This window comes from Ailuropoda melanoleuca, chromosome 8 (genome assembly GCF_002007445.2).
Source record: "Ailuropoda melanoleuca isolate Jingjing chromosome 8, ASM200744v2, whole genome shotgun sequence".
NCBI classification, from domain to species: domain Eukaryota; kingdom Metazoa; phylum Chordata; class Mammalia; order Carnivora; family Ursidae; genus Ailuropoda; species Ailuropoda melanoleuca.
In genome coordinates this window covers 82,769,470-82,775,734 of record NC_048225.1, presented here as the reverse complement: position 1 = coordinate 82,775,734, position 6,265 = coordinate 82,769,470, and the positions used below count along the sequence as shown (strand labels likewise).

At 44.3% G+C, this 6,265-nt stretch overlaps 1 protein-coding gene across 1 annotated transcript in view; it reads right to left on the bottom strand.

Moving 5' to 3' along the window:
* FAM163A (family with sequence similarity 163 member A) overlaps positions 1–604 on the bottom strand; it is a 75,371-nt gene extending 74,767 nt beyond the window's left edge. Inside the window, exon 1 of the mRNA XM_019796366.2 lies at positions 466–604. The gene's annotated coding sequence lies outside the window, so the exon portion shown is untranslated. The remainder of the gene's footprint in view (positions 1–465) is intronic.
* Between the last annotated feature and the right edge of the window lie 5,661 nt (positions 605–6,265).

Here is a 6,265-nt window from a genome sequence, read left to right as displayed (position 1 = left end):
CCCGGGCCGCCGCATGCTCCCGGGCGGTCGTGGGCGCCGGGGCGCAGCAGCCGCGTCCGTGTGCGCTCCGGCCAGGGGAAGGCGCTCGCGGAGCAGGAGCGGGCGGCAGCGGCGCGGGCGGGGACAGGGGCCCGGCAAGTCCGGCCCCAAGGCGGGGACAGCACCACCCGCGGCCTGGCCAAGAGGCCGGAGACGTCCACCCCCACCCCCTCGGAAAGCGCGGCTCCTGGTGCGGAGCGGGAAAGCAGAGCAACGACCCAGACTTGGCCCGGCACGGCCACGGTCAAGATGGGGGCGTGCGGAGAAGGCGGCCCCCGGTGCTAAGGCGCCCTCGAAAGTACGCCCCGGCCCGGCACTTCCCCGCGCAGAGCCCGGCGCCCCGAGGGGTCCTCGGCCCGTCCCCGCTCCCTCCCTCCTTTTCTTCCTTCGGCGAACCTCGGCTCGAAGAGCGCCCTAACCCGTTACCGTGGCTGAGCAGCTTCGCTCCAGCGGCCGCTCCCGCGTTCGGCTGGCGCCGGGTCTGCGCGCGTCCTTCCGAGCGCCCGGGCCTGGGGCTGCCCACGCGAGGCTCCTCTGCGTTCCCCGGCGCCCCGAGCACTGGCCCTGCACCGAGCCGAGAACCTCATCGCCCCTCCAGGTGGCCCGCGCTGGGGGCAGGTACCGAGCCACCTGATTGGCGCTGGCCCCAGTCCTGGGAGAATCCCCCACCAGCGAGGCTACTGGCACGAAGGCGAAGGGAAGGGACAAAACGGCGCAGGCTGGTGCCTTCCAAAGAGCCTTCCCTTAGCTTCACTGCCTTTTCGCCTAAGAAACGTACGCTCAGGAGTCGGCGTCCTAGGAACTTCGCGAGTCACAGTTCAAGTCCAGCACGGAAAATCCTGCAAGAATGAGAGTTTTAAGGACCAGGGTGTGTCGCTGTGCCCTGGACTTTGCCTGGAGAGCCTCCCGGAAAAGGTCATCTGTTTCCCTATTTCTGACCGGCACTGGTCCCTGGAAGTCCAGTCACACCTGGATATCCCCGCCTTGGAGGGTTACCGCGTCCTTGTAGCGGGTCAGGGAGGGAGTCAAGGTGTAATTAGAATTGTAACGGCGAGATCTAGCAGGAAAAAGCAGAAAAGCAGATGCAATGTCTTCCCCCCCTCCCCCAACAGGAGGAGAAAATGTTAACGATGCTCTACATTTCTTCTACGAAATTACCCTCCTTTAATGTTTTCAAACTATACAAGTTACTTATGTGCTGTATCCTCAAAAGTTCTGACATCAGTCGGCTTGGAGAACATGGTGGGGCGAGATGGAAGGAAACTGTCACTTTTTCTCACCTCCAAAGCATCTCAATATGGAACTTTTGCCTGTTCCGGTCTGTTCATTTTTCTCCTGACCCTGCTCTTCAGGCTTGGGTCACCTAAATTAATGCTCAAGGAGGGGGGAGGTGTTCTCCACATAAAATACGTTTTCCTCTTCATACAGTCTGGAGGATTCAGAGCAAAAGTGAACATTGTATCAGTTTCTGGAGAAGAGAGAAAAACATTGGTCCCTCAGCCCAGGCCGAACTTGTAAAGGCGAGGAGTAAGAAATTCAGCACTTGGGGCAACCTTTATTATTCCTAAAGCACTCATTAAAAAATATGCATAGACCCAAAGGCAAGCTATCCATAATGGGTCCAGCACGCTTACTGTTGCTTCCAACACTCCACATTTTTCCTCTTTCTCGTCACAGGTTCCAGATTTTGATCTCAAGTCATCGTGTGCTTTCTTTTCTCACACAGTCAAAGCTCACACCTACCTTCCTTCCTCGTCTCACTTCTTCTCAAAGGCAGAACTGCAAAGGAAGTGAAGTTTTATTTTGTTAGGCACAATGACACAGAGAGAAGTGAAGCCCGGTGCAGCCTGACCCATCATCATAAACCAAATCTGTGTAATCAGCCTGGTCATCGACATCACCCTGCAACTGCCCCCATTCCTTTCCCTAAACCCTTCCCTTTCCTCTAAAGCAACAGCCATCCTGACTTTACAGTGATTACGTCCTTACTATGCATGCCTAACCACTGCTGTTTAGTTTGCTTGGTTTTGTGCTCTCTGTAAATGCAATGATAGAGCATGAATTTTTGGGGTGTATTGGGCCTCCTCTTTCCCTTGGTTATGTTTGCGAGGTCATCCATGTTTGTGGCATATAGTTGTAGTCAGGGCGATTACAAATAATACTGCTAACCACTTTCTTGAATGTATCTCCTGGTGTCCAAATGCCAATTTTTCTTTACACTATGTACCTTGCCATGGAATTGCTGGGCCATAGGGTATGCCTATATTTAACTTTATTAGGTAATACCAAGTTGTTTACCAAGGTGGTCATAAACTTTACACTCCCACCAAATATGTACAGCAGTTCCAGTTGCTCCACATCCTTGCCAAGACGTAGTGTTAGGCTTCTTAATTTTTGTCAATCTGGTGGATATGTAACAATATCAAAATTGTGATCTTCATTCCATATTCCTAATTACCAAGAAGATGGTGCACCTTTACATGTGTTTAGAGCCTATTTGAATTTTGTGTTTTGTGAAGTGCCTCTTTAAATCTTTACCTATTTTGCTACTGAGTTATCCGATTTTTTTTCTTATTGATCCATAAAGGTTCTTTGTATATTCTAGCTATCTGCCTTTGTCACTTCTAAAATTGCAAGTATCTTCTCCCCCTCATGAATCTTCATCTTTTGATCAGGAATAATTTTTTTAATGCAGAATTTTCATTTTGAGATCATTGTAGATTCAAATGCAGTTCTAAGAAATAATGCAGGGGTCCCAAGTACCCTTTAGCCAGTTCCCCTCATTGCTACCATTTTGCAAAACTATATCATACCCAGGAGATCGACATTGCCACAGTCAAAATACAGAACATTTCTATCAGCACAAGAATCCCTTAGATTTCCTTTTAATAGCCACACCCACTTCCCTCCCCCAACCCCTAGAAACCACTTGTCTGTTTACCATGTCTAAAATGTGATTTCAAGAATATTAAGTAAATGAAATAATATGGTATGTAAACTCTTTTTCCCCCACTCAGCGTAATTCTTTGGGGATTCACACAGGTTTATTAATTGGATTACCATGGCTTGTTTAACCATTCACTCACTCATTGAAAGACATCTGGGTTTTTTTTTCCAGTTTTGAGCTGTTATGAATCAAGCTGCTATAAACATCCGTGTGTGGGTTTTGGTATGAACATAACTTTTCATAAATCTGGGATAAATGCCCGGAAGTGCAATTGCTGGATCGTGTGGTAGTTGCACATTTCCTTTATAAAAGAGATTGCCAACCTGTTTTCCAGAGTTGCTGTGCCTTTTTCATTCACACTGGCAGTATATGAAATTATCTAGTTTCTCCACGTCCTTGCCAGCTTTTGGTGTTGTCACTATGTTTTAAATTTTATCCATCTTTGATAAATGTATAGTGATAGCTCATTGTGGTTGTAATTTCCATTCCCCTAATGGCAAAAAATGTTGAACAACTTTTCATGTACTTATTTGGCATCTGTATTTCCATCTATATGCTCTCTTTTGTGAAATCTGTTTACGCCTTTTGGACATTTTCTAATTAGAATGTTCTTGTACTCTTGAGTTTTGATAGTTCTTTACATATTCTAGATCTTAGTACTTTTTTTTAAGAAAGAAAGTGTGATGAGCAGGAGGAGGAGCAGAGGAAAAGAAAGAATCCTATGCAGGGTCCACACTCAGCTCAGAGCCCAAGGCCAGGCTCGATGAGGGGCTCGATCTCGCAGCCCTGAGATCATGACCTGAGCCAAATTCAAGTTCTGGACGCTTAACCAACTGAGCCAGGCAGGCGCCCCTAGATCCTAGTCCCTTTGCAGATACGTGGTTTGTAAATATTTTCTCCCAGTCTGTAGATTATCTTTCATCTTTACATGGATTTTGCAAAGGAATTTTTAAATTTTGATACAGTCCAGTTTTTCAGTTTTTCCTATTATGGGTCATGGAGTTTCTGTCAAGTTTAAGAACTCTTTGCCTACCTAGCCCTACATCCCAAAGATTTTCTCCTATTTTGTTTTCCTCTTTCATGTTTTACCTTTAAGTCTGTGACCCATTATGAGTTAATTTTTATATAAGATGTGAGATTTTGGGCGCCTGGGTGGCACAGCGGTTAAGCGTCTGCCTTCGGCTCAGGGCATGATCCCGACGTTATGGGATCGAGCCCCACATCAGGCTTCTCCCCTATGAGCCTGCTTCTTCCTCTCCCACTCCCCCTGCTTGTGTTCCCTCTCTCCCTGGCTGTCTCTATCTCTATCGAATAAATAAGTAAAACCTTTAAAAAAAAAAGTGAGATTTGGGTTGAGTTCTTTTTCTTGCCTGGGTATGTCCAATTGCTTTAACACCATTTGTTGAAAAACTATCTGTCCTCCATTGAATTGCTTTTGCACCTTTGTCAAGAATTTATTGAGCATATGGGTGCAGGTCTATTTCTGTATTCTGTATTCAGTTCCATTGATCTATTCCTCCATCGATCCACACAGTCGAAATTGACCAGACTGATTCTGCCCATGTTATTCTTCCTATTCAAAACTGTTTTAGTTCCTCTGCCTTTCCATTTATACTTTAGAATAATCTTCTCTGTATCTACAAAGAACCTTGCTGGCATTTTGGAATTAGGGAGAAATATTCAGCCTTTCATCATTGAGTATAAATTAAGCATAAATAGTAAGTATTAAGCTAACAAAATTTCCCTCTATTCCTATTTTTTGTGAAAATTTTTGTGATAAATGGGTGTTGAATTTTGTTGAATGCTTTTACATTGGGTTATATAAGCATATATTTTTTTCTTTTCTGGCCTGTTAATATGGATTATGTCCATCGCTTTTTGAAAATTAAGCCAGCCTTGCATCCGTGGAATAAAGCCTACTTCATCATGTTATATAATTTTTTTTATGTATTACAGAATTCTATCTGGTATATTTTGTTGAGCATTTCTTGCATCTATGTTCATGAGAGATATTGGTCAGTGGTTTTCTTTATTTGTACTATCTTTGTCTGGTTTTGGTATCAGAGTAATACTAGCTTCATAAAATAAACTGGAAAGTGTTCCCTCCTCAACTATTTTCTGGAAGAGAATATGTGGATTTGATGTTCAGTCTTGTTTAAATGTTTGGTAGACTTCTTTGGTGACTCTATCTGGACCTGGGCCTTTTAGAATATTTGAAATTATAAGTTTAATTTTCTTAAAAGTTATAGGGTGACTAAAATTGTCTATTTCAGACTGGGTGAGTGGTGGTGATGAGGGAACAGAAGGCAAGCTGAGGACAAAGCAGAAACTGACATCCCGCAACTGCCCACCCCTCCCCGCCATGGGATGTATGTGACATTCCTCAGGCACTCCTGGCTGTCCTAAAGGAAAAAGAAATAGTTAACCTATAGAGACCACAATCCTGCAAGACTTGAGTCTCCCTCAGTTTACAAATGTCTTAGCAGTCTACAAGAACAAAGCATTTCTATCAATAACCTAGCTTCCAGAAGGAAATGTAGATACAATTAAATGTCCTTATAATCTGCAGCCTCCAGGAAGTTCCCGACTATCTTCATGTGAATGCCTTACTAGAGGGGTAAACAACCTTAACTTGACGATGGCAAGGCCTCCCGTGTCCTGTGAGTCTTCTTTAACATACGAAAGTATTTTCTCAACCTCCCTTTTCCTTACCTTCCCCCAACCCTATGGCATATAATCAGCCACCCCTCACAACCCAAGGCAGCAGCTTTTTCTGTCCTGTCCCCGGGGCTTTAATAAACCACCAATTTTGCACCAAAGTCGTCTCAAGAATTCTCTCTTGGTCATCGACCCTGGACTCCACCCCACTGAACCTCACCTATATTCCACAACCTCATCAGTGGTACTTTGTATTTTTCAAAGAACTGACATTTCATCTAAGTTGTCAGATATTTGTGTGTATAGTTGTTTATTGTATTCCCTTTTTTTCTCTTTGACATTTGCAGAGTAATGATCCTGTTTCGTTCCTAAAACACTGGTCATTTGTGTAGTCCCCCTCCTTTTTGTCCTTTGCCAATCTTGCCAAAGGTTCATTAATTTTATCAGTCTTTTCAAAGAAACAGTCTATTTTCAATTTGATTGATTTTTTCTTGTCTTAATTATATCCTTTCTTCTTGTTGTTTTAGGTTTATTTTGCTCCTTTTTCCTTGGATTCTTAAGGTGGAAGCTTAGATTATTGATTAAAGACTTTCTTCTTTTCTAATACATGCATTTAGTGCT